This window comes from Choloepus didactylus, chromosome 6 (assembly GCF_015220235.1).
Source record: "Choloepus didactylus isolate mChoDid1 chromosome 6, mChoDid1.pri, whole genome shotgun sequence".
NCBI lineage: Eukaryota > Metazoa > Chordata > Mammalia > Pilosa > Megalonychidae > Choloepus > Choloepus didactylus.
In genome coordinates this window covers 155,006,199-155,033,770 of record NC_051312.1, presented here as the reverse complement: position 1 = coordinate 155,033,770, position 27,572 = coordinate 155,006,199, and positions in this window count along the sequence as shown.

Here is a 27,572-nt window from a genome sequence, read left to right as displayed (position 1 = left end):
GGCTGATTTTGATCCTGAAACAGAATAGCACATGCTTTCTATTTCTGGGTTTTTTTGCTCAGCATTTTGCTTGTAAAACTCATCCCTGTTTTTGGATATAGCAATAGTTTATTTTCGTTGCTGTATACTATTCCTTTATGTGAATATACCACAATTTTTTTAACCATTCTACTGTGGATGAACATTTGGATTGTTTCTAGTTTGAAGCTATTAATAATAATGATGCTATGTTCAATCTTGTGGATGGTTGGTTTTGATGTGTGATGCATTTCTGGTGAGTGTATACCAAGGTGTGAAATTGCTGGATCACCATACTGCATGCATATTTTCCACCTTAGTGGATATCATTGCCTGGTTATCCAAATGGCTTTGCCAATCCATACTCCAACCAGCAAGGACAAAGTTCCCAGTTGTTCCTTGTGTTGACACTTGATGGTACCAGCATTTTTTATTTCAGCCATTCCAGTGGGTGTGTAGTATTATCTTATTGTAACTTTTATTTGCATTTCCCTGGTGATCAACTAGTTTGAGCACTTTTCATATATTTATTGTCCATTTAGGCATCTTGTTTTGTGAAATGACTATACAAGTATGTTTTCTATTTTTCTATTGAGGTGTCCATCTTTTTTGTATTGATTTGAAAATTTCTCTACATATCCTGCACGGTCCTTTGTTCAATATATGCAAAGTAAATATCTTCTCACACACCCTGGTCTGCCTTTTCACTCTTGTAATGGTCTCTTTTAATTAATAGGAACAATTCATTTTAATGTAGTCCAACTTATCAATCATTTACCTTGAGCTTCATGCCTTCTGAACTAAGTTTATGAAGATATTCTCCTATGTCACTCTCTAGAAGCTTATTATTTTACTTTTCACAATGATGTATAATCAAATTGGAACTTGGTTTTGTTTGTGGAGTGAATTAAAGATTAAAGAGTCACTTGCCCTCCTTTTACCCTCTATTTAACTTCAGACATATTCCGTTGGGTTTATTTGCTCTTACATCCCTTCAGTTTAGTCTTTGCTTTTTAATTTATGTTTATTTTATTCTTACGTCTTTCCTCATTTATATCACCTCCTTTCTGAGCTTTTATAATTCTTTTTACCTTGATTATTCATATTTTATGTGATTTTCTTAAGTATTCAGAGTTTGTTTTGAAATATTAAGTCATGGCTTTCAACTGTTTTGTGGGCATGTATTTCTGACATTCTTTCTTTATCTGCTCCTTATTCTCATTTATCTTACACCATCTTTGTATGGGGTTCAACCATTTATCCTTTTCTTTTGCTCATTTTTACATGAAATTAGTTTTCCTGGATTTTTAGACTTTTTTAGATCAGGAAAGCTTTTCTAGCCTCACATATAAAGCTCCCTAATCTGTTGTTTTTGTAGGCAAAATAAGACTCAGTAATTTCTGTGATCCCCTAGTTCTGCCCCCTGTAACCTGCACCTTCCTTTCCTTTACCCTTCTTGACCTTGTCCTGCAGAGTTTGGTGTGTCTTCTCAGCAGGTGATTTACTCAGGACAGAGTTTGGTCTTAGAGGAGATCTTAAACTGGCTAGTTTTGGGGGCTCAGAGCTCTCAGTCCTTAAGATACTACAGCAGTCCCCTTGCAGTCTTGTGAGTTGGAGAAAGCTCAACTCCTAGTTTCAGCAGCTATTATCAAGTGGGGCCACTGTGTCTAACAGCGTTTCCACTTTATCTACTTGAGGTCCACCAAACATCCTTTTGCTTCCCTCTGTTTCATCTCAAACAATGCTGATAGCATAGAGCACTTGGACCAGTTGACCCTCTCCTACCTACTCACATTTTGACATTCTAAGGTATAACTTGCCACCTAATTTTTTCATATATACAGTTTTTCATAAACCATTTCTATAAACGGTTTACAGGAAATTGAAAATCTAAGCTCTGGCTGCTGTCATTGTCACAAAATTCTTTCAGGGGGATTTATTCTTATTGCCTCAAAGCTAAGTTATTAGTACTATGACTATTTTATGGTTGTTGGAATCAAGGCACAAAAAAGTTAAGTCACTTGTTCCAAAGTCACAAAGTAAAAGAGCGAGAATTCAAATCAGGGCATCTGACTGTAAAGCCTGATCTCTTCACCACTACACCATAATATTTCCTCTGCTGGACCCCCAGAGAAGGACCTACTTCTATCATGACCACAAAACCCCACCTCCCCCAGCCCACACTCACTCAACAGCTCTTGGAAGGCTGGTTTGCTTTCTAAGATTGACCTTGGTTATAAGTTCTCTAAATTTCACTTGGGATATTTGGGAGGCAGGAAAGGAAACGGAGCCATGCACAAAGTGTTTGGGACTAGCACTGCAAACTTCCCCTTTTCCTCTCTCCCACCCATAATCCTGTTTCTAGCCACAGAGTCTCAGGAGCCTTCTGCTATGCCATTAACCAACTCTCAGCAAAGAGAATCCTTTTTTGAGGTATCAATTGTATCCAGGCAAAAAGGAGAGCCACGGATACACAAATTGGTAATTGATAGACTATTACAGAGGTAAAAACAGAGTCATATAGAGAGTACTAAAAATAATCAACTTCCCCAGGGCCAGTAGTAGCAGGATCCCTCCCCTACACACACATACACACACACATACCCCTAGGCCCAGAGAAGCAAAGGAATGGAGAAGGGACTGGAACCTGGGAGAGAAAACTGTGTGGAGAGTCTTCAATGGAGGGAGTTCCGCAGTCTTCTCAAGCCACTACTCAAAGAGAAGGAGAGGGAACAAATACCCCGGCCTCACTTGCCTCATTCCCTATGATCCCTTGTCACTGCTCTCCCTTGGTGGAGCCCAACTGGAACCTGAGCACAAAGGAGTTCATGATGCAGCCATCCAGGTGACCTCCCGGGCCAGGATCTGGAGGGGCAAAGGGACAAGCAAGTCCTAGCAGCCAGGAGATTGGAATGAGTACTGGGGACCAAGAGCAGAAGGGTCCAGTCATTTGACGGGCAAACTACCCCTCAGCTCCTGGGAAACCTTTGTACCCCACCCGCCCATCGCCATGCAAGGGAAGACCATCTAAATTTTGGAGATGCCCTGAGTCTCATCTGCATTCCTTGCTGTAGAGTGCACTAAATCAACTCTCTATTTTATTGTACCCTGCTGGTTGCAGTACAAACAAAAGATAGATGAGGTATATAAATAACAGAGCAAGAATTCAAACCCTGGCATGCTGACTTTAAAACTCAAGCCATAAGCCACAGAGATGTTACATTATGAGCACAGAGAGGTTAAGCATTATTCCCATAATCACATCTGTGGCCATTTGTAGAAGAAATGAAGCAAGTCAACATTAGGTCAGATTAAAAACAAAACACAAAAGAATTTTCCAGAGAGAAGGTATTCAATTCTAGAACAGGGCCCTAAAAGAATCTGAATTCTTCTAAGAAGGCTTTAAAGAATGGACAAGAGATTTACTGTCTAGGACAAAGCTCTACCTACCAGGCCAAAGTATTGAAACCAACAATATTGAGTGACACAAACTGGGTTGTCAGGAAAGACGTTCATGGGCCCAAGGCAGACTCTAAACAGAATTATAAATTATGAGGAGGAGAGCAGTCTGGATTTCACACTGTTCTGTGGCCCTGCATAATTTCTTTCCTCTGCCCAGGGCTCTGGTAAGATAGCCCCACTCAGGCACATCCCGTCCATCCCAGCTCCCCTTTCCTGTGACAGCATAGCGATAGCTAACATGTTAGCTGGTAATGAAAAATAATCCTGGGACAATCCCTAAGGACATTTACCTTTTAGGACACTCACCCTCAGAGAGACTCCCTTCTCTTATTGGTGGTCAATTCCAGGCTGCCCTGCCTAAACCTCCCATCCTTGAAACTAAGTTGGCCCAGCACTTCCTAAAGGCTACTGACCTGGTCTAAGATGGTTCAGGGACACTCCAGGTGAGACCAGGCCCTGCATTAGGAACTTAAGAAGGCTCCTTCCAACCCTCAGAGCAGATAGGGAAGTAGAAATCTGGGATTAGATTCTTACTTACAAATTTCTATTTTGAATTTCAGATTTAGCCATCTGGCTAAGTGTTTCTTATTTGGAGATGCTGAGAGAAACAGGAGCCAAAATACCTCTAAGAGAATAAAAAGTTAGCATGGGCAATAAATTATCCTGAGTAAGATAAATTCTGCCTCCCTTACCACCCATTTAGTGTGTAATTTATTATCCCTCACCCAGTGGGATGTATTGTACCGTTGCCTGTGAAAGCCAGGAAGGGGAGGTTGTTGGCATCAATGACCCTCATTTTTCCTGTTCTAAGGCAGAAAGAGAACATAAATCCATATTACAGAAGTAGAATTAGAGACAGAGGGGCAGGGATAGGGCTCATATGGAAAACAGAAGGGGTCTCTCTGTTAGGATGATTTGACTTCATCGGGGATAAGAAGTGACAAGAAGAAGAATATTCCTCATAGAACAATGACATCACCTTAACCAACAAACATCAGACCCTGGGTCCACAACACTGTGATCTCTAGACCGTTTTGCTCTCCCCTGAGACTGTAAGTGCTGGTTGTGATCCAGGAGACCCTTAAAAGCTAGTGCATTGGAAAGAGCACTGAAATGCAGCTCAGGAGACTTGGTGTTAGATCCTGAATTTTTCACTAACTAGCATGAGACCTTGGGCAAGTCACTTAATCTCCCAAATAATAAGAGAGGACAAAATGAATTATTCAGAATATCATCAGTAGTGAAATTTCAATCCCTAATTACTTGCATAGTAGTGTCTGCAACTCTGTAGAGTGAGACGGCCTGTTTGATTTTAAGCTCACAGCACATTTACTCATTCAGTCATGTGTGTGCTCATCTACTCATCCAATTATTACTAACTGAGCATGCTACCAATAAAGAAACAGGGAAGCCCATCTTCAAAATGCTTTAGAGCCTATGTAAGCCACTTTCTTTGTTGCTGTTTCTGCCACATTCATCCCTTAAGCACCAAGCTCAATTTTAATCTCCCCAAGGAAGAACCAGAGACAAATTCAGTATTGGAATGAATTGTCTTGGATAGCAAATCCATTCCACTCTCAGAAACAACACTGTCATGCCTAAAATATAGAGAAATGCCCTGGGGTGATCAAAATTTTTCTTGTTACCTTCCAAGACTGCTTCTTCACTATTCTTATCCAAGACTACATTTAAAGGAACATCATCCAATTCCGTTTTCTGCCAATGATGGAATAACAAGGATCATAAGCAAGTGGAAAAGTGGACAAAATTTGAAAAAATGTTTTCAGACATTGGACGACAGTTACTGCAGCATTGTGATCCCTGAGAGAATGAATACAAATAGATGAGCCCCGTGATTCCTCCAGTTCTTCCTGGAAGCGATTTCCAGATTCAAGTGAGGAAGGGGAAATCTAAACAAAGCCTAAAGGCCCCACTGAGTTGAGGAGATAGATATCAGAGTTCAGGGGCACCTACACAGATAAAGAGCTCCACAAATTTGTATAGGGGTTCCTTGAGACTTTGCTGAATATTAGAATGTACACGTGTAGAGTTAATAGCCACAAAACTTGTGACATGACCATGCACTTGTATGCTGAAATTTTCTAGAGCTCATATGGGGTGGGGAGATGTTCAACTATGATCACCTAGAATAAAGAGCTTTCATTAAACAACAAGGCATTCAGTGGAAACTGTGGAGAACTTACACCTTTGTAGTGCAGTTAACGTACTTTCCTTGGAGTTAATTTTGCTGTAGATCTTCCTGAGCAAAGCTTAAAGACAAACCTCAAAAAGATCGAACTAACCTATTAGGGACTTGACTACCCATCAAGTTTTACAGCATAACACTCTTCAAAGATAGTAAAATCCAGGCCTTTACAATATTATGTTTACAATGACAAACATCTAATCAAAAATTACTAAACATGCAATGAGACAGGAAAATACGATTTATAAAGAAACAGAAAACTGCCAACCAATGTCTCTTATGAACTTAGTCAAAAATATTCTCAACAAAATATAGCAACATACAGAAAAGATTATACACCATGACAAAGTGGGATTTGTCCTAGAAATGCAAAGTAGTTTTAAAATCTGAAAATTAATCATATAATACACCATATCAGAAGAATAAAGAACAAAGCCCACACAATTATCTCAATAGATGCAGAAAAAGCATTTGACAAAATCCAGCACTCTTAAAAACTCTCAAAAAAGCCAAAAATAAAAGAGAACTTCCTCAGCCCAATAAAGAGCATTGACAAATAATTCATACTCAATTGTGAAAGAATAAATTTTTCCCTCTAAGATCAGGAACAAGACAAGGATTCCCACCTAGCATTTCTATTGACTAATGTCCTGGAAGATCCAGCCAGGAGAAGTAGGCAAGAAAAAGAAATAAAATGCATCTATATTGGAAAGGAAGAAGTCAAATATGTCATATTTTCAGATGGCATGATCTAGTATACAGAAAATTCTAAAGAATTCACTCAAAGATGACTGAAATTAATAAATGAGTTCATCAAGGTTACAAGATACAAGATCAACTTAGATCAACATAGAAAAACAAATTTTATTTCTATAAATTAACAAAGAAAAATGAAATTAAGAAAATGTTTTCATTTATAATAGCATCAAAAATAATAAAATAGCTAGGGATAAATTTAACCAAAAAAACTACAAGATTTGTACCCTGAAAATTACAAGGCATCATTAAAATAAATAAATAAGTGAATTAATGGAAAGGATTACCATGTTCATGGATCAGAGAATTTAAGAGTGATTGAAACCACACAAACTGATCTACATATTCAATGCAATTGTTATCAAAATCCCATCAAGCTGTTTTTTTTGTTTGTTTGTTTTTTGTTTTTTGGTGTTTTTTTTTTGCAGAAACTGAAAACATAATATGAAAATTCATATGGAAATGCAAGGGATCCAGACTAGCCAGAACAGTCTTGAAAAGAAAGAACAAAGTTGGAGCACTAGCACTTCACAGTTTCAAAACTACAAAGCTATAGTAATCAGGTCAGTGTATGTATTGGGTTAGGGTTCTCTAGGGAAATAGAATCAACAAGAGAAATCTATAAGATTTTATGAAAGTGTCTTATGTAACTGTGGGTATGCATGAGTCCAAATTCTGTAGGGCAGGCAGCAAACTGGCAACTCCAATGAAGATGTTCAGTGAACTCCTCAGGCAGTGAACTGGCAACTTCGATGAACTCAGGAAATGCTTCATTGGTTAGCCGAAGAAGCAGTGAAGGTCCTCTATCTGTCTGGCTTAAAAGTCTTCAACTGATTGGATTAAATCCAGCTGATTGCATTCTCTCATTATAGAAGACACACCCTTTGTGGATATAATCAGTCACAGCTGCAGCCAATTGACTGATGATTTAATAAACCAGCCTTCTGGTTTATTAACCAGCCACAAATGTCCTTGCAGTAGCAGTTAGGCCAGTGCTTGCTTGACCAGACACCTAGGTACCATCACCTGGCCAAGTTGACACATGAACCTCACCATCACAGTGTGCTACTGGCATAACAATAGACAAATGGATATATATAATAGATTTAAGAGTCCATAAATAAAGCCTTAAATTTATGATCAATTGATTTTCTACCATGTTGCCAAGGCACATGAATAGGAAAAGAATAGGCTTTTCAATAATCAGTGTAGAGACACCTGTCTATCTACATGCAAAAAAATGATGTTGGATCCCTACCCCACACCATTAACAAAATTAACTCAAAATAGATCACAGACTTAAATATAAAACCCGGATTTATAAAACTCTTAGAAGAAAATATAGGAATTAAAATTTGTGACCTTGAATTAGGAAATGTCTTCTTATATATGGCACCAAATGCATAAGAAAGAAAAAAAATATGTAAATTAGACTTCATCAAAATTAAAAACTTTTTAACATAGGAAAGTGAAAAATCAATTCACAGAATGGGAGAAATATTTGCAAATCATATTTCTCAGAAGGAACTTGTTTAGATACAAACAGCCACATATTTTATGGTTCCATGTACATAAAATGTGCAGAATAGGCAAATCCATGGGAATAAAAACCAGCTGAGTGATTGCCAAGGGCTGGGGGGAGAGGGAAATGAGAAGTGATTGCTAAAGGGTACAGATTTCTTTTGGGATAATAAACATGTTCTAAAACTAGATTGTGGTAATGGTTGCACAACTGAATGAATATATTAAAAACTATTGAATTGTACACTTAAAATTGGTGAAATTTATGGTATGTGACATATATCTCAAGAAAGCTCTTAAAAATTTATATGAAAATACAAAGACTTAGGATAACCAAACACAATCCTGGAAAAGAAAAGCAAAACTGGAGACCATTTGCTACCTGTTTTCAAGACTCACTATAAAACTATAATAATCAAGAAAGTGCAATATTGATTAATGAAACAGAATATAGTCCAGAATAGATTCATACATATATGGTCACTTGATTTTTACAAGGCTTCATGGTAATTCAATGGGAAAAAGATAGTCTTTTCATAAATGGTGCTAGGAAATTGGATATCTATATGTGTAAACAAATAAATAACCAACTCTTACCCTTATCCCACATTGTATACAAAAAGTAAGTCAAAATGAAGTCATAGACCTAAACATAAGAGCTAAACTTATAAAACTTGTAACAGAAAATCGAGTAGAAAATTTTGTAATTTTGACTTAAGCAAATATATCTCAAATATAACATACAATATGAATCATAAATAAAAATTTTGATAGAGTGGACTTCATCAAAATTAAAACTTTTGCTCATCAAAAAATATTGCTAAGAAAAGAAACAGCAAACCAGCCTCAGAGAAAATATTCGTTAAACACATACTTGATTTCAGAATATATAAAGAATTCTTAAACACAGTACTAAGAACACAGACACAATAAAATGGCAAAATATCTGAATAGCTACTTCATCAGAGGAGTTATACAAATAACAAACAAACATGTAGAAAGAAAAAAAGAAATGCAACATCACTAGTCATTAGGGGAATGCAAATTAAAACTACAGTGAGAAATGCCTACACACCCATTAGAACGGCTAAGATTCAAAAGATTGGCAGTACCAAGTCTGGGGAGGATGAGGGGAAAACTGGAATACTCGTGCATTACTGGTGGGAGTGCAAAAAGGTACAGGACTTTGGAAAACTGTTTGGCAGTTTTTTATAACATTAAGCATACACCAACCATAGGATCCAGCAACCCCACTCCTAGGAATTTATCTAAAAGAAATTAACACATTTATCCACAATAAGAGTTCTCCTGGAATGGTCACAACAGCTTTATTTGTAAGAGCCCAAAACTGAGAAAAAAATAAAAAATAAAAAATAGAATAAACAAGTTGTGGTGTATAAATAGTACTCAACAATGGAAAAGATACGTCGATAACATTGACAAATCTCAAAGGCATTAAACAAAATGAAAGAAGACAGACTCAATAGACTAAATACTGTATGACTCTATTTATATGAAATTCTAGAAAAGGCAAGAACATAATGACAGAAACAGGTGTTGGGCTGCCAGAGCCTTGGGGGGGGGGGGTGGAGTGGGTGCTGACTGAAAAATGTCGAAAAGGAAATCTTCTGTGTTGATAGTGGTGCTAGCTGTTACATTATAGTCATTTATCAAAACCCCTTGAATTTATACACCTAAGATCCATCAATTTTAATGAATGAAAATTTTATCTCAATAAAGCTGATTTAAATAACACCACCAACAACATCTAAAATGTAAAAGTAACTGGCCAGGGTCTGTTGTTAAGGAAATGTGTTTGTGTGCTGGGACAGAAGAAAGCAATGTGACCCTTTCTTTCCGGGGTTCCGAGTGAAGGGAAGTGGGTTTACATGCTCCCAGAAGGAATGGGCAGTTGGGTTTAACAAAACATACAACCAACCTCAGTCTGAAGCCAAGATGGGAAGCACTGTGTAACTTTGCTCCTGAGAATGTAACAGACTTCCTTCTGCCTGCAAGAGTTTTTTGGTTTCATTGGGAGCATCAGCCTTAACCATTCAGTAAGGGTTTTCCGAGTGCACGTGCAGATCCAGACTCAGCCCCTGGGAGCAGAGGAGGGCTGGGGCCCATGGACGACCCCGTGGCTGCAGCAGAAGGCGGCTTACAGGTGGCCTGGATTGACGTCTCAGGTGGGGACTTCAGAGGATGGATCCGGCCAGGTTCAGACACGAGATTCCCTTGTATTTTAAACCATGATTCCAGTTTCCAGACTTAGGTAAAGTAAGGTGGAAACAACGTGGAGTGGGGAGGTAATAAAAGTTTTAAATATTAGTTTAAGCCATCCTACAAGGAAAAATTTCGGAGTCCTGCTTCTGGTTTCAAAGCTCCAGCAACTCTATTCTCAGCCCGACCTTCCCACATCAAGGGCATGACTTCTCAATAGAAATTACAAAATCCAAGCTCTGGCCCAGAAGGACAGGTAGACACCTGGGTATTATGTTGTTGTTTTTCCTGGAGAAAATGGGCCATCCCACATCTTGAAAAGCGAGATTCATTTTTCTCATGCATACCATTTTCTGGATTATTCCAGCTAGTGGAGGCTTTCCTACCACTCACAGCGCATGGGGGATGATTACTGTTCTTTGCAGTCGCTGGATAATAGGAAATGCTTTTAGTAGTTGAAAGAAATAATGAAACGTCGAGAAGACACGTTTAGAAGGAGTAAAGAGAAGTAGATGTGCTTCCTCTGCTGGGGAAACATTTCAAAGCTTACAGCTTCCAGCTCTCAATGAACAGACCCACAGTTTAATTCCCAAGCTACATTTCTTTCTGGCAGGTCAAGCAGAATTATTAGAAGCGCCGAGAGGAGTCACTTTAAAGAGTCTCGAGGCAGGGGAATCGCTCTTCCTGATCGAACAAACCAGCTCCGTAGGGTCAGAAGGCACTGGAATCGATCACTACGTTTTCAAAGGAGGGGAGTTTTAGGGGCTCCCCAACTCTCCAGCCAAAGATGGTATTTATTTAGTGGGGATTCCGTCTCTAGAGGAGAGACGCGGCAACCATCAAGGGCAGGTGTGTTTTGTGTTTGTGCTCTAGGTGGCTGCAGACGTTAGCTCTCCCGGTCAAAGACCAGAGAAAGCGATTTGGGCAATGCGTTACCATTTAACAACAGCTCTTTCTTTTTGTTTCTCCCCATTAGTGTGTGAGCATACAGATCTGCCTGTCATTGCACAGATGAAGTGTGCATGTGTGCATCACGGCTCAGCCATAGTGGAGGGCCCCACTCTGTGACTCAGTGGCCTCATCTGTAACATGAGAAGAGAACCCCCACTGGGGTTTGGCAGGGACTAAAGGAAACAAGCCATGAATGGTGCATGGAGAAGAGTGGGCATGTGTAACCATGATCTCCCAAGAGCATCCTGTGTGCCCAGGCACACGTGAGAACACACAGGACACATGTGGCCTGCTTGTGGACACACCCTTGTACACCAGCACTCACACGTATGCTCACACATGTGCACAGACACCGGCACAGACTTTAGTGTCTGTGTGCATATCCTCAGCCTGCATGTGCATGGTGAACTGGAACATGCAGACAAGGGGGACACAGATGAAGACCTGCTCTCGCGGGGACCTTCCTGTACTAGGATCAGCAGCGACCTCTGTACCCTCTCGGGGTGCCAGTCCTCTGTCTGGGGGCTGCATCAGAAGGGGAGGCCATGGCACTGACACAGCATCAGGCCTCCATATGGACAGTGAAAGGATGGGCTAAGTTGTCAAGGCCCCCAGCAAGCCCCTCTGGTGAGCCTGAACCACCTCATCACCAGGAGCACAAGCTCCCCAAGACAGAAGGGGTTCTGGGGTTATCCGCCCCAGAAAGGAGGAGGCAGGTGCCCAGGTCTCCCACTCCCTCTTGCTCCTCCATACTCATGCCCAGAGTGGGCAGGAAGCTGCCACACATGCTCCTGCCCATCGGGCCACTGACCCAGGCCCCAGACCTTCAGAATGAGAGTGCGTAGGTGGCAGGACACTGACCATCCCTCGAACATCAGGTTTGGCCCTCCCTGTGGCTGCTGACCCTCCCTGCCTTGCATCTTGCTTTCTCTAAGTGTCTGCCTGCTCCGTCTGTCCAAGAATCTCCCTTCCAGCCCTCTCCCCGCCCCTGCCCCCTCCCTTCCAAGCCCTCTGCACATCCGTGTCCCCTTGTCTCCACTCTTCCTTCTCTCCCCTACCCTTCCCTTCCTCCCCTCCTATCTAGCCCCTCACCCTCTTTTCCCATATCACAACCCTATCTATCAGCTCCTACCTGCCTCCTCTTCTGAGCCCCTTGCTGAGCCCCTGCCCTTTTTGCTCTGCAAGGCTAGGGTTGGGGAGCACACCCCTTGGCAAGCTGTGGGAGCTGGTGAAGATCTGACAGCTTGGGTGAGAGGCAGGCACCAGGGCTGAGCTTCCAGCCCCTTTCAGTCCTTGTATCACTCACTGAGCCAGCTTCTCCAAATCCTTAACTGGCTTCCCTGAGGCAAGGAGATGAGGGTCATGTGTCCCTGGGTTTGTGTGCCATGGGTCACCCAGGATGAAAAGTGCAGGGTCCAGAACCCAAGAGGGGTGCGAGCAGCACAGCCAAAGAGAGCATCGGGAGGGGCTTGAGGCTTTCTGGACTCAGACCACCCGTGCTCCCATCCCAGATCCCCAGGCACCAGCTGTGTGACCTTAGACAAGAGGCACCCCTGCCTCAGTGTCCTCTGCACATGGAGAGTATGACAGCACAGAGCACCTGGTGCAGAGCCACTGACACGGCCCCACGAGCCGCTGCTCCTTCCTCCAGTCTTGCTCTTTGCCCCTTCTCTGCTTTGGCTCCTGTGAAGTGTTGTGTCTCCCCCCAACTCCTGGTCCCTGTGAATGCAACTTTATTTGGAAATAGGGTCTTTGCAGACAGAAGTCATCAAGTTAAAATGAGTCAAAGTGGATTAGAGTGGGCCCTAAACCCAGTGGACATTGTCTTTATAAGAAGAGGAGAGGCACAGACAGACAGAGAGGAGCATGCCCTGTGAAGACGGAGACACACAGGGAGAAGATGGAGGCAGAGGTGGGTTGGTGCAGCCATAAGCAGAGGAATGCCTGGGGCTCCCAAGCTGGAAGAGGCAAGGAAGGAGTGCTGCCACCCGGACTCCGGACTTCTGCCCTCCAGAGCTGAGAGAAAGGATGCTTCTGTTCTTTTAAGCCACCTGGTTTGTGGCACATTATTGCAGCAGCCCTGGGAGGCTCAGACAGGTCCTAAGAGGCATTGGCTCATGCCTCATGACACCAGAATGGATTTTTCCCCAGGAGAAGCCGAGGGTCCCAAACACCAAAATGGAGCCTCCGGCACAAGAAGCAATCTTCCCCATAAGGAACAAGGTCTTAGCCCCGTACCTGGATGGGAAGTTCTCCGGGATGTTGAGCTGGATCCTTCCCTCTACTGACTGCCATGAGCTCCTTCAACCCTGGTCTTCCTCCCAGCAGAAATAACACCAAACCTCTGCAGCATGTCCCGCATGCTATAGCACATTCCCACACACTATTGTATTGGATCCAGAGTACACCATGTGAATTCGATTTTCCCTGTTGTACACATGAGAGAGCAAAGGTGTAAACCAAAGCATACACTAGGATCTACAAAGTTGGCTTTTTTCACGGCCACAGAGCTGAAAAATGTCAAGGATTCTTGGAAGGCAAAGATGGGCAATCCTCAGGGCTGCCCACGGCCTGATCACGCAGCCACGGAATGCTCACAGAACCCAGCCACATGGAGAACATTGATGTTGAGGCTCAGCAGTCGGGAGCTGGGCAGAAATAGCTCTTGCCTGGCGTGGGATGTGCCTTACAAAGAGGAATGTTCTGTTCAGCCAAGAATAAGAGGTAAAGAAAAAATATCCAAGATAGGAAGAAAACTGGATGGCAATGGGAAAGGAATTCTGGAGGCTTAGACAAGAGAATGGATTTATTTAATGGGTGAACATCAGGAGATACAGAGAGCCCTTGTCTGAAAGGCATTGTCAGCCTCCCCTGGCTTACACTGGGGTCTTGTTAGAAAAGAAAGTAGGAGATGTTGGGGAGGAGGGACCCAGGTTCAGCACCAGTCTTGCTATCAATATCCCAAGCCCCGGCTGTGGGCGTAGGAAATGCTGGTGAGGAGGCCGGTGCCTTTCATCCTTGTCCAAGGCTGAGGTCCTCTGGGTCTCCACCCTGCTCCCCATACACCTCACATGGGGCCGCAGGAGCTGCCTGCCCCTGTGACTGTCCACCAATCCAGCCACAAAGCCAAGAGTGAAGATCCAATCCCAGCTGGGCCTTTGCACCATGACCAGTGCTAAAATTCCTTGACAGAGAAGTTTCAGATTTTCCAGAGGACAAATTTCGAATCATTTTTTGTTCCAGTTCTTAATTATTTCAGATATCCTAGGACACAATTATAAAGGGCAGCTAATCCCCTTCAGTGTGTGTCTGTGTGTGTGTTTGCTTACATGAGGTAATTAATTCTTTTTCACTTAAAGCTTTAAGCCGATGATAGAACTGAGTTCGTGGCCCCTGAGCCTTCCGGAAAGGCTAGTGTTTGGCTAACCGGAGCTGGTCCCTTGTGTGAGGAGGCAGGAGTGAGCAGTACACAGCAGATACATTTTCTTTCCAGATTCCAACACAACACATAGGTGGCCGTAAACAAAACCTGCCACCGCAAAGAGGGGCATCAGGGAGGTCTGAGATGTCAAGAGCTCCTCGGCCACCTTCCATTGCATCCGAGGGTTGACGGTGTGGCCCTCCAGACTCCTTGCATCTCATTCGAGCCTGCTTCTCCATCATCATACCTTCCCACCTGCCCTGGCAGCCAGCATGCTTTCAGAGGAAGTAACAGAAAAGTTAACCAACAGCAACATAAACTCAGGACATCTAAGATCTAACCAGAAGTCTGGAGGCAGGACTGTTTCCAGGTTGGTTGAGCAGTTCAAATCAACGTCAAGGACAGCCTGCATTCCATCTTTCCCCACTAAGTACGAGTTTTGGAGGCATCTCCCTCGATGTCTACAAAATCACTGGAGCAATGCCCAGCTTGAAATGCAGATATGACTGTGTCCAGCACCAACAGCTCGTTTGATCAAGGAGGGGACCTTTTCCAGAAATCCCCATCTGACTCTTCCTCAGCTCCCTCTGGCTAGGATGGGGTCAGAGCCCCATGACCTAGTCATAAAAGAAGCTGGAAAAGCAAAAATCTGGCATGTTAAGCCCATTGGGGGATGCCAGAGGGGTAACTTTGGAAAGAAGGCCACCGGGTATGTGGGCGCCTGCCAGATGCTTTGCAACTCCACAGCCTCTGCCTCCTCTGTGCCTTTGCACGTGCTGTTCCCTCTGCCTGCTCCCTTCCTGCCCACCCTCTCTGTACTTGGAAAACTCTTATTCAATCTAGGAAATTCACTCACTGCCTCTGTGAACCTCCTGTGTAGAGAGGTTGCTTTGTTAGACCAACTCCTCTCAATGTACGGGGAAGTAAAATGAAAAGGCTTCCTGAATTGGCATTGCAGGGAACAACCCCCTTCCCAAGAAGTAACAGGGACTATCAGAAGAGTTAAAAATGAAAGCAGGGGCACCCCTCCCCTGCCAAAAAAACCCAGAACATACCCTATAAGAGTTGTGGTTTAAGCAACAATTGGAAATAAGCTGGTATCTGTCCAACAGAAAGATCCCATCAAAATTAGACAAATATTCTCATTTCTTTGATAAAACAAATTAGACAAATATACTGTGATAACCAACTTATAATCATTCTCCACTTTACAAAGCCCTCCTTTATAATAAGGAAACTAAATGCTAACCAATTCTTGCAACCTCCCCTTTGGAAATGCCCTAATTGCCTTTATAAGCCAGTGTAACTTGCTAACCATTTTCAGACTGTTACTTCAGTTTGAGATGTCCCCACTCAAGCAGTTTCTCTTTTAGTAAACCCGCATTATTGATTATTGATTATCATTGATGACTTAGCTTCTCTTAATAGCATTCTATTTGTTTCCATGTCTGTTACTCTTAATGTGAACTCATTGAAGTCGGGATATGTCTTCATCTTCGAATCCTCCAAACCATGCCTTCCCAAGCTCCCCACTTACCTCCACACCTAGCAACATACTTGTCTATTCATCTTGTAGTCCAGGCTCATAAAACATGGTGGATGAATGCATAAGCAGGCAAATAATCAAATGGGTCAGGATATGGCGTACATAGTGCTTGTACTGCCTAGGGCCTTGGGTGTGTAATAAAAGTGAACCATGGGGAGAGCAACTGTTGAGGCAGGGCAAGATGGTGGCATAGAGAGGCGTGGAAGCTAAGTAATCCCCCTGGAACAACTACAAAAAAACAGAAACAACTAGTAAATAATCCAGAATAACTGTGGGGGGACAAACGAGACCATCAACTCATCATACACCAACCTGAATTGGGAGGAATGCCCAAGAACACAGCATAAAATCTGTAAGTAAAACCTGCGGATCCAACTCGTGAGACCCCCCCTCCCCCATAGCCCAAGCTGCAAAGCCTCGTGGTGCCAGAGAGAAGCTCTCTCCCAGCAAGTGAATATAGCTCAGCTGAGCTCCAACTGGGGTTTTAAGTAGTGAGTGTGAACTGCTCACTACAGGTACGCATCCCCAAAAAACAGACAGAGGCTTTGGGTGACGATTGACCTGGGAGAGCCGGAGGGTCACCTTGGACTGGGTCTGAAGGGGACTGTCTGTTTCTTTTTCGGCTCAGTGGAGAAAGCCCCAGTCATATTCAGTTTGCAGGGCTGTGACTCTGGGAAGGGTGGAGACACCACAAGCAGAGAGCGAGACCATTGAAATGCTAATGACCTCCACCTGAGGGGTCTGACTTCTCTAGGAGGAAAGGGGTGGGGCCCTTTCCATTCAGAACCAGACCCCAGAGCCTGGGGGAACACGGCCACACCTCCTCACACCAGTCAAGAATTATAGGCTAACAGGCATCACCTGCTGGGCAGAAAAGCACAGTGACCCGAGGCATCAAAGGGTGGAGCAATTTTCTAAGACACACCCGCAGGGAAACCAGATACTGAATATTTCTTCTCTCTGGGACCTGAGCCTGTTCTGGTCTGGGAAAACCTGATTTGGATAACCGAGGAAACCATGCCTAGACAACAGAAAATTACAACCTACACTGAGAAAAACAAAGTTATGGCCCAGTCAAAGAAACAAATGTACACTTCAACTGAGATACAGGAATTTAAACAACTAATGCTAAATCAAATCAAAAAGTTTAGAGAAGATATTGCAAAAGAGATAGAGGCTGTAAAGGAAACACTGGGCATATATACAGCAGAAATCAAAAGTTCAAAAAAACAGCTAGTAGAATCTATGGAAATGAAAGGCACAACACAAGAGATGAAAGACACAATGGAAACATACAACAACAGATCTCAAGAGACAGAACAAAACACTCAGGAACTGGAGAACAAAACACCTGAAAGTCTACACGCAAAGGAGCAGATGGAGGAAAGAATGAAAAAATATGAGCAACGTCTCCGGGAACTCAAGGATGAAACAAAGTACAATAATGTACATATCATTGGTGTCCCAGAAGGAGAAGAGAAGGGAAAGGGGGCAGAAGCAATAACAGAGGAAATAATTAATGAAAATTTCCCATCTCTTATGAAAGACATAAAATTACAGATCCAAGAAGTGCAGTGTACTCCAAACAGAAGAGATATAAATAGGCCTACACCAATACACTTAATAATCAGATTATCAAATGTCAAAGACAAAGAGAGGATCCTGAAAGCAGCAAGAGAAAAGCGATCCATTACATACAAAGGAAGCTTAATAAGACTATGTGCGGATCTCTCAGCAGAAACCATGGAGGCAAGAAGGAAGTGGTGTGATATATTTAAGATACTGAAAGAGAAAAACCGCCAAGAATCCTATATCCAGCAAAGCTGTCCTTCAAATATGAGGGAGAGCTCAAAATATTTTCTGACAAACAGACAATGAGAGACTTTGTGAACAAGACACCTGCCCTACAGGAAATACTAAAGGGAGCACTACAGGGTGATAGAAGACAGGAGTGCATGGTTTGGAACACAATTTTAGGAGATGGTAGCACAACAATGCAAGTACACTGAACAAAGGTAACTATGAATACGGTTGAGAGAGGAAGGTGGGGAGCATTTGAGACACCACAAGAAAGGAGGAAAGATAAAGACTGGGACTGTGTAACTTGGAGAAATCTAGAGTATTCAACAATTGTGGTACAATTGTTCTTTTACGAGGGAGAACAAGCAAATGTCAACCTTGCAAGATGTTAAAAATGGGGAGGCATTGGGGGAGGGATGCAATCAGCATAAACTAGAGACTGTAACTAATAGAATCATTGTATTATGCTTCCTTTAATGTAACAAAGGTGATATACCAAGGTGAATGCAGATAAGATGGGGAGATAGGGAAGGCATGTTAGACACATGACATTGGTGGTATTGTCTGATTCTTTATTCTACTTTGATTTAAGGTTATTTTTCCTTTTGCTGCTTCCTAGCTATCATTTTTTTTTTTTCCTCTTTCTTTTGCCTCTCTACCTTCTTTGACTCTCCCTCCTGCCTTGTGGAAGAAATGTAGATGCCCTTATATAGATAGTGGTGAAGGTGGTGAACACATAAATGTATGACCATGCAGAAAACCATCAATTATTTACTTGGGATGGAATGTATGGTGAGTGAACAAAACCATATTAAAAAAAAATGGGTTGATGACAAAACCTCGAGGGCAATATACTGAGTGAAATAAGCCAGACACATAAGGACAATAATTGCAGGGTCTCACTGATAGGAATTAATTATAATATGTAAACTCATAGACATGAAATATAAGGTACCAAGATATAGGATGAGGCTTAAGAATGGGGAGTGGTTGCTTAGTATGAGCAGAATGTTCAATTAGGATGAACTTAAATGTTTGGAAATGAACAGGGGTGTTGGTAGCAAGATGTGAGAATAACTAACAGTGCCAAATGGTGCATGATTGAGGGGGAAAGGGGAAGCTCAGAGTCATATATGTCACCAGAAGGAAAGCTGGAGGTCAAAAGATGGGAATGTATAAAACTGAATCCTATGGTGGGCAATGTCCATGATCAACTGTACAAATACTAGAAATCACTTCCATGAACCAGAACAAATGTATGACAATACAATTAGAAGTTAATAATAGAGGGGCATATAGGGAAGAACTATATACCTATTACAAACTATATACTACAGTTAGTATTTCAACATTTTTTCATAAACAGTAACAAATGTACTATATCAATACTACGAGTCAACAATTGAGGGGGGTTGGTTAGGGATAGGGGAGGATTAGAGTTTCCTTTTCTTTTTTTCTTTTTTCATCTTTCACTTTATTTCTTGTCTGGAGTAATGAAAAGTTTCTAAAAATTGAACAAAAATTAAGTGTGATGGATGCACAGCTGTATGAGGGTACCCAGGGGCAAGTGATTGTACACTTTGGATCTTTGGATAATTGTATGGTATCTGAACAATCTCAATAAAAGTGAAAAAAAAAAAAGTGAACCATGGGCCTGGCCCTCTTTGTATCAACAGAATTGTGACACCCCTCGGCTTGGACGCCGGCCCTGCTCTGGGGGAAGAGACTGCAACTGCTGTCCCTGAGCAACACCTGGGCTCTGCTCAATGTATGGAGGCATAAGGTGTCATCCCTTAAGTTTGGATATCTAGAAAATGTGGTTCTCAAAATTCAGTCTGTATATTAGTGTTCTACTGTGGCTCTAACAAATTATCTTAATAGTAATGTCTTTAAAAAATACAAATGTATTATCTTCATGTTCCAGACGTCAAAATTTCAACATGAGTCTCATCGAGCTAAAATCAAGGAGTGAGTGGGACTGGTTCCTTCTGGAGGAACCAGGAGAGAATCCGTTCCTTGCCTTTTTCAGCTTCTAGAGGCTGCTGCATTCCTAGGCTCATCCTTTCTGTCTTAAAAGCCAACCCCTGCAGCAGGTTGAGTTTCCTGTGTACCTTCTTATGTTGTCACATCTCTCACTCTAACCACAGCTGGGAAAGGTTCTCTGATTTTAAGGATTCGTGTGATAACAATGGGCCCATCCAGAAAAACCAGGATAAACCCCCCGTCTCAAGGTCCTTAACATAGACCCATCTGCAAAGTCCCTTTGGCCATGTAGGGTGACCTATTCACAGGCTCTGGGAATTAGAGTATGGACATCTAGGGTCATTACTCTCCCAACCCCGGTATGCAAAGACTCACCTGAAGTAGGTCTGGGGTGAGGGGAGGGAGCTGCATTTGTAACAAACATCCCAGACGACTCCAATGCAGGTGGTTTAAGGACAACACTGAGAAACTCTCGTTTAGCACATACAAGGCGCTTTCAGTTCCATAATTCCATGGCATGCTCATAGGGTCCTTTGAAGACCGGAGAGGGGAAAGCTTAGGCCCATTTGATAGATTGGAACTTGAGTCCTGCCTGGGGCTGGGTGGGGCTGAGACTCAAGTCCTTAGCCACCAAGTCTTAGGCTCCTTGCCAATGAGTCACCACTGAAAGTTATAGGAAGTGCTCGCATTGTCCTTCCCCAGCATCCACAGGAAGGAAGCTGGCAGCTGTGGAGGCTGCTCTCTGTGACCGTGGATGAAAAAGTTAGTGTTATACTGCAGTTCCTCATGCTGCCTGACTAATAATACTCAAGACCACTTCACACAGGGGTCTCCCACAGAACCACCTCCCACGGGACTGCCTCCTACAGAAGCTCCCAGAGGACCACCTCCCACAGGAATCCCCCTCAGGATCACCTCCCACAGGAATCTCCCTCAGGACCACCTCCCACGGGAATCTCCCTCAGGACCACCTCCCTCGGGAATCTACCTCAGGATCACCTCCCTCGGGAATCTCCCTCAGGACCACCTCCCTCAGGAATCTCCTCAGGATCACAACCCTTGGGAATCTCCTCAGGACCACCTCCCATGGTAATCTACCTCAAGATCACCTCCCACAGGAATCTCCCTCAGGACCACCTCACATAGGAATCTCCCTCAGGACCACCTCCCACGGGAATCTCCCTCAGGACCACCTCACATAGGAATCTCCCTCAGGACCACCTCCCACAGGAATCTCCCTCAGGAACACCTCCCACGGGAATCTCCCTCACGACTACCTCACACAGGAATCTCCCTCAGGACCACCTCCCTCGGGAATCTCCTCAGGATCACAACCCTCGGGAATCTCCTCAGGATCACCTCCCTTGGGAATCTACCTCGGGATCACCTCCCTCGGGAATCTACCTCAGGATCACCTCCCACAGGAATCTCCTCAGGACCACCTCCCATGGGAATCTACCTCAGGATCACCTCCCTCGGGAATCTCCCTCAGGACCACCTCCCACAGAAATCTACCTCAGGACCACCTCCCACGGGGCTCTCCCTCAGGACCACCTCCCACGGGAATCTACCCCAGGACCACCTCCCACGGGAATCTCCCTCAGGATCACCTCCCACGGGAATCTCCTCAGGACCACCTCCCTCGGGAATCTCCCTCAGGACCACCTCCCACAGGAATCTCCCTCAGGACCACCTCCCACAGGCCTGAGCAGTAACTGGGAAGTCTCACCCACATTCACCACCCTAAGACCTGGCACAAATGTATTAATTCAGTTTCCACATACAACTTCCCTGTACCTGTTTTGACTCCTTTAGCCCCACAGCCTCTGCTCTAGGGGAGAGAATTTGTCTGCAGGGAGGGAGGCTTAGCGCAGGCTTTCTGTAGGATCTGCTGCAGGCACTGATGTGTGTGTTTGGGTGCTATGCTCCAATCTAATTACTTATAATTATTAAGAGTGGGTTGTGAAATACTAATTGAAAATTTTGGGTGCTCACCTTCTGACGTCTGGGGAGAATGTGTGCGCCTCTCTGGCTAATGGGAAAGGGATTGTATTTTCTAGATCACTGATTTATCATCGTTAAGGCTCCAAATCCAGCCCTGTGTGAGTCAGCATCAGAAATAAGCTTCTCCTGTTTCGTCTACCTCTGACTGAAATTGCCTCCAGCTCTGTGAATGCCAAAACAGACTGGATTCAATTTGGGGCAATTGCCTCCCTACCCTGACCAGAGTTATTTGTCTCACTGATTTCCAGGATGCATGTGTTAGTGAGACCCTGGCAATCACCCCTGTGTTTCTGAATATGGATTTGGAACGTGGAGCTCTGCTGGCCTGGGGAGGGGGGCGGGGAGCTGGGGATGAGAGGATGGTGGTGACAGCCAGCTTCGCTCCCCCTCTTCTTTCAGACCTTGCAAACCCCCCACCAGACACACCCAGGCCAGCTTCTCTGCACCCAGGTAGTGGTGTCGTGACAGTCACAGGAATTTCCCAGGAGGAGAAGGGTTGAGAGGGCAATGAGAAATGGGCAGTCTCCACGCTAGCATGGACTTGGGGTGCAGATAGTAGACACCCAATGGCTGACTGAGGAGAATGCCCAGTTGACTCAGTAGAGACCACATTTCCCCAAACCCTCCCTTCCCCGTCCTTCACTGCATGGTCCAGCTCCACGCCCTCTCCTTGCTGGACTCCGCCGGGAAGTGGGTGCCAGGACCCCCTAACTCGAGGCCACACTCTCATGCCCTCAGACACAATCAGGGGCCAGGAGCTCACTCACACAGACCCTAACCTCATGGTCTCAAGGGCAGAGACAAACACCTCAGGTCACCTCACTCCATTTCCTCAGGGCCGTTGTTACTAAGCTGAAATGATCTTAATATTCTTGATTTTCATCTCTCTCCCTAAGGAAGAGGTTCTATAGCTGTTCAAATCATTTTCTTCTCTTTCCAGAACCACAGCTGGATGGCATTTCCCAGCTTTCCTGGAGGAGGAGGTGCCATTCGCTGATGTGGCCTGACCCACAAACACCTCCTGTCAATGACCCGCCAGGTGCTCGTCCCCTTTCTGCCACATTCTGTGGGCGAGCACAGACTTAAGGAATAAGAAATGGGCTTAGACAGCAAGAAGCACTGAGAGCTGGGAGTTTATCTGTCAGAACCTAGCAATCCCTGAGCTCGAAGAGGGCAGAGACATTATCTGCCATATGTATTCCTACCTCTCCAGCACCTAGAATCTGTAGCAGGCTTTCCATGGATATTTTTCCAATGAAAGAATGAACAGAGTGCCTTGGAGACTTTCCTCTGCCTCCCTCCAGTCTCTCCAGCACAGATGCCACTTCCCTGGGAAGCTGTCCCTGCCCCTGTCCTCAGCAAGCACGGGGTGATGGACTTCACCTCTTGGAGAGCTCCGCAAGCTGCACTCCAATTGCTGGTTGACAGTCTGTGTCCACCACAGGGCAGGGACAGACTGACTCTCCATCACTGCTGTGTTCCCAGCTCTAAGCTCAGTGCTCCTCCCAAAGCTGGAGCTCCATGAATACATACTAAATGGGTGAATGGATTTAATAGTATTTGTTAGCATGTTTAGCCTACAAAGCACTTACATGTGCAAGTGTCCTTCACTGGCCAAATCTCTTGGATTCCTGGGTTCTGATAATGAGAGTTACAATAATAAGATATATGGCCTTATCTGAATCTAAGAGCTCAGATTAAAAAAAAAAAAAAAAACGTGAGAGAGACAACCCTAATTGTGTTAGTTCCCAAGTTCAGATAGTAGGATTTTTTATGACAAAAGCTGGTGAATGAGGGTTGCTTGCACTTTAGTTGATCCAATCTTCACAACAATCCTGTGAGATATCAGCATCCCTGTGATAAATGACAATCTAATTTCAGAAAGGGTGAGCAATTTGCCCAATGATGCACAGCATGTGAATACCAAAGCCAGGCCTGGAACTCCACCACAGAATTCTCTCTCCCTCACACCTCCCTACAGAGATCTTAGAGTCTGCCTAAAAATAGCAGCTGCATGTCCTGGATTTTCTGAGAAAGCTCCAATTGTGAACTAGGTGTCCCATTTTGCTTGTAGGTGCACTATTAAGTGTCAGGTGCTAGGACCGATTCCCATTTGGAGAATGCAGTCTGCTTTTATCTAAGGCACTGCCAAGTAGACATGGCCAGCTTGTTACACCATCTGGTCACTTCACACTTTGACCAGTCTATACCTAGTCCCTGAAACAATCCTGCTGCAGTGCCCCTCCCCACCGTACCCTGCACCTCACCTGCTGAGCTCCACCCACTCCAATCCAGGCATCCCAGCCCCTGGGAGACAAGGGACTTCAGGGGAGGCCTTTTCCTGTCTGCTGACCTCCCAGGCTTCCAGGGCCCAGAGAGCAAGGAGAGGGGAAAATGCAAGGCTGGCAGAGCTGCCAAACCAGGGGGTCGGGGCCTCCAGTCACGACTGAGCATCTCACTAAACATCACTTAAAGTGTCGGCAGCATAATTGACTTCAGCATCCGAGAAAATATAGGTCAGTGCTTCAATGCAACAAGAAAAAGCATGACCGTCAGCGTGAAAGGCAGACGGGCAGTAATTACAAAATATAAATTAAATAACCATCAGATAGCAGACCAAATAATAAGCATCAACACATGGTGATAAAGGAAAACAATTAAGTCAATGGGTTGTAACAGGTTCCCAAAACTTGTCACATGGGCCCCTCCTTCTACTTGTATGTGAGAGATGCAACGTACTCTGCTCCAGGAGAATCTGTCTTCCCTCCTCTCCACTCAACACTTTGCTGCAGCCTGCATGAGCTTACAAGAACTCTGTGGCTCCCAGAAACAGGGGTCCCTGTGGGGTACTCTGGGAGTGGGCAGGGTAGAGGCAGACCAGCTCCGGGTCCTGACGTTAGCCTTAGAGAGCATTATCCACAACATCCCCCAAAGACTCCATGTTGAGCAACATGGCTTCAGCGGATTTGTCCCAACACTTTTGTAGCATTGCCCCTTCCCTTGGCAACTTCACCCCCAGGAAGAGACACCTGGGTTCTGGACTGGTGCTGCTTGTCTGCTATCAACGTGCAGCAATTCAATCAGCCTCTTGGGCCTCAGCTGCCTCCTCCATAAGACAAGGAGGTTCTGCGTGGTAAACCTTAAGGTCCCCAAGCACTCTAATGGCAGGGAGTGGGCAGCTGAGCCTGTCCCCTCTGCTCAATGGGCAGGGCCACCTGCTCGAATCCAGCGCAAGAGTGACTGCCTTTTCCCTCCTCAGGCTGACATCAGCAAGCTCAGAGGAATTACCCTGCCACCCTGAGGCCTAGGCATTGCCTCAGCTTCTTCCAAAGTCCACTCTTCTCGCCCGCTCCGCTGCCTTTCCTCAAACCTGCAGCAGAAGTTTGCCAGCCCTCTGAGGCCCCTTCCCTCAGCTTCCTCCTGGGAAGTGGGAGGTGGAAGCCTAGGAACAGGAGGTTTGGAGCTCAGCATGCCTCCCAGAGTGCCTGCCCACAGCCAGAGGGGGAAACTGAGGCCCAGACAGGTGGTGTGACTTACGCCAGCCTTCACACTTGCTAACTCGGGACTTCATGCAAATCAGTTTCCATCCTGAGACTCAGTTTCCTTACCTGTGAAGTGGGCCTAACTCCACCTCTTCACAGTGATTTGAGAGGAAAAAATAAGAAATCTGTATACGGGGCAGGGTACACAGGACCTGGAGACCTGGTGCCAGCTTGCTGGGTTCTGGGTGCCTGCTCTCACCCGTGGAACAAGGATGAAAATATCTGCCTCCCCTACTTCACGGGTGCCCTGAGAATCCAACAGGAAGAGGCCTGAAAATTATAAAAAGGGCTGGTCCAAGGGAAAGGTCTGTGACTCCAAGGGATTTCCCAAACTTTGCATAGTTGTGAGGGTCAGAAAAGACCACAGATGTGAAGGGGTTTTGCGACTGTTAAAACGCTCTGCTCATGGAGCTGGGCAGGCCGACACAGAGACGACAAGGGATGCACTCGAGGTCACACAGCCTGGCCAATGTGGACAGGTCACAGAATTCTGACTTCCTCTTGGGCATCCTCCCCGAATCTGAGCCGATGGCACACCGTGCAGAGAGGAGCACCATGGGCAGGCTCCCAGCTGGGTTTGTTTGCCTGCTGAAACCCCTTCTGTTACAATCCCACTCATCTAAGCAGCTTTCATCTGTCAGAAAGGGCAACTTTGCATAATAAATTACATTGGAGTAATCAAATATTTCCATAGATTGAATTAGATTTAATTTGTTGTCCTCAAGACTTTTCTCTTCCTTCCCAGCAGGGCTGGCTGCGCCTCCTGCCCCCTACCCCTATCTCCTGAGCCAGGAGCAGCCCCTGAAATGGGGAGACCCACCCCAAGCCTCCTAAACCCAGCTGGATACACTGGGGGTGCTTTGTTGGCACTTTTCCTGATCACCCAAGATTCTGCTTCCTCCTAACTCTCTTAGAGACTGTTCCATATCAGTGCTTATAGAGTGCTGCACGGTTCCTTCTAATAGCTACAGAAGACATAATATGATGGAGGGAGCATGGCTGATTTATCTCTATCAGCGGGACCGGTTTGCACAGAATCTCAGCCACTGATTCACTGGGGCACATCTCTTACGCTGGAACTTCTGTAAAAGGGAGCAGGCAGCACACACTCTGCTCCCTCACAGGACGGCCCTCGGGCAGAGAGAATCATAACCACAGCACCCTGTGCCTGGAAAGCGCACAGCAGGCCTCGTTCCCTTTTCTCCTCAGAGCCACCCACTGAAGCAGGAACAGCCACCCCAGATGAGGAAACGGGGCACACAGAGTCGGGGTGACTTGGCCAGGGTCTCGTAGGTCAGCGACAGTGCTGGGCTGGCCACAAGGCCAAAGGAAAGAGCATCAACTCACTTCCCTTGAAGTAAACAAAACAAGCCAGATGCAAAAGGACAACCAGGGGAAGCTGAGGTAGGGGCCAATGAGCTACAGCCCCGGGACCCCGTCTTAACCTGCCAGACCTGCTGGGAAAGCTGCCCTTCCTCTTCGGGTAGCCGCCCCTCCTCGCTGGGGAAGAGTGGACGGGCACTGGGAAACATGTTCCAGCCACGACCTGCAGAACAGCCTTTGTAAAAATAAATCCAGCGGAAGCCTCCACTGAAAACAGCTTCCTAAAAGCGGCAGGAGAAATTGGACACTTTATTTCAGTGGCTAAACAGCTGTGCTGCTGAATCACTGGGCAAAAAAGGGCTTGATTCAGCAATTCCAGCCCAGGGCTGGTGTTTGCCAGGGCTGACCTGGTAGGTGAGGCGTGGGGGGTGGGGGGTGGCTGCTGGACCCTCCAAGCTGCTCCTTCTATGATCTTCGCAAAGAGCAAAGCCCAGCGGGGCAGGCCCTGCAGCCCCCACACTGCCCAGGAGACCAGCAGTCAGCCTTGTCAGTCAAATCACTCCCTAGAATTTCCCCAGTGGTCACATCAGCATTCCAAGGGCCCCCAAATACTGCCCACTCATCTTTCTCAAGGAGGCATTAGCCCTGGTCTATCTTACTGAAGATTTTTCTTGGATCCAATAAATGAACACTGAAATGAAATACTGACTTAGGTCAGTAATGATTTAGAATAAAAATGCACAAAAAAGATGGTTTCTCTGGACTGTATCTTCTGAATTTTGAGTCCACACAGCACCATCTCTGGGTTTTGGAGACCAC